Genomic DNA, 1,938 nt, shown 5'->3' on the forward strand with positions numbered 1-1,938 from the left:
CTGCTGAAGCAGCGGACAGGCCAATCTATCGTCTTCAGGAGGAACTGGAATAGGTCCTTGCACTGTGTTTTAAGAAGGGGTTAGCTACAAGAGATGTAACTAAAGCATTTTTTAAAAATTCTACAGTCGAGGCAAGCTGGATTGATAGCTCACCTTGACCAGCTAGTCCATGTTAAAAATGCAGCTTGTCCTGCCTACATCGTAGCATTTAAAACAGAGACTTCCTCTCGTCTAAGTAAGCCCTGCAAGGGGTTACTGCACAAAAGGGAACCGTAACGGGATGCTGAGGTGGCTCCAGGCCCATTTCGCTTCCACTCCTTAACGTGATGCATATCTGTGCTCCACAGGGAAAGGCAGGACTTGAAAATGCAAGGTGCCGAGCCCCTCAGCTCCCATGGACTCCAGCGGCTCAGTGCTTGGCATCGCCGGGCCCAAGGAGAGCAGCACACACGGAGTAATCGCTAGCTGGATAGCTGGTACTGGTACCTGTACACTACAGACACTTTCACTGCAGAGCATGTCTCATGGCTCACAGAGGCCAGCATTAGGCCAGAGGTTCCCAAACTTTTTGGACTGTGGATCACGTTAACGTTTTTTATGCACCACTATATAACCTGATAAGCAGCTTGCAGCTGAGAACACTAAAAAGGTGATAGGTTTTGAAGGACAGCTTACCTCAGCCTCAGACTGCAGCTTGGGAACCGCTGCTTTAGATGTTCAGAATGGCTGGCATCTCGATATTGTGCAAGATATATCACGACTTCATTGCAGTGCTGCTCAGCACTGGTCCACACAGTGGAGACAGTGATACGTCGCTATTACCTGCAAGCTTATTTGGGCAGACCCCATGTTTGTAATAACTACATCAATTATTTTACCCATTCATGAATGATCTTTACAGTAGACCTTCATCGGTTCCTGTTCTTCAAATACTGCAGTGAATTTTATTCCAGCAAACCAAAGAGATTAGACCAAACACCTGTTTAAAACTGAAGATCAGATTGCATATAACCCCACATGGAGAGCCCAGACACCCCAGGGTAATACTACCTGCCAAACTTGCACTTTTCATGAGGAGAGGAGAGACTCATTCTGCGTGCCAAACCTTCCCTGTACCTTCTCTCGTGCCTGTTTTCTCCTCCCCTGCTTGCCCCTTTGCGGCAGTTGTTGCTCACCTGAAAAAAAGTGCAGCCAGCTCACCTTGCTTTACATTGAAGGACGGGAGGGGAAGGAAGTGAACTGAAAACATAGTGGGGAGGAATGAGAGAGACGGACCCACCTAGGACCTACGCTGATGTCTCCTGGTACCTCTCGGGCCTTCAGCACCACTCGTCGCTGCTGTTCTGCACCGCCAGGCAGCAGATACACGCCAAAGTGCTCTGACAGGGAAGCACTAATGCAAGTCCCAAGGGGACTTAAATAGCCCATGAAGTTAACCCACTCACCTAAGCCAGCTCCAGCAGCAGCCCCATAATCAAACTGTCCTCACCGCACCACCAAATTTATGTTCTCCTACACTTTTATTGGATTTTTATCACTCTGCAGTGAAAATGGTGATCTCCCTGTGACTGTTTAGGTTTGTCACACATGTGCCGCACGTTCCCTTGTGACAGCCCGGAGCTGGCCCTGCGGGCCTGGCCGTGGCTCACCGAGACCTGCTTACCCCCGGGGTTAAGCCCGCTTCCGACCAGGGCCTGTGCAATCGCCCGTGGACATCTTTAGGCTTTGCTCCCGGCTGTTTTCATCCGCTCCCCTGAAAGTTGCAGTGTTCTCAGTTACATGAGGTGGAAGATATCGGGACCACCCCATACCACTGTGCAATGAAGCCTCGTTTCAGTGGGGAAAGACCAAATTTTCCCAACCAGAGGCATCACCTTGCTTTTCCAGTTTCCCCATCCTGACCCGCCCCCCCCCCCCCACAAACCGGGGGCTCCCCTC

This window comes from Cariama cristata, unplaced genomic scaffold (genome assembly GCF_000690535.1).
Source record: "Cariama cristata isolate BGI_N322 unplaced genomic scaffold, ASM69053v1 scaffold37854, whole genome shotgun sequence".
Taxonomy (NCBI): domain Eukaryota; kingdom Metazoa; phylum Chordata; class Aves; order Cariamiformes; family Cariamidae; genus Cariama; species Cariama cristata.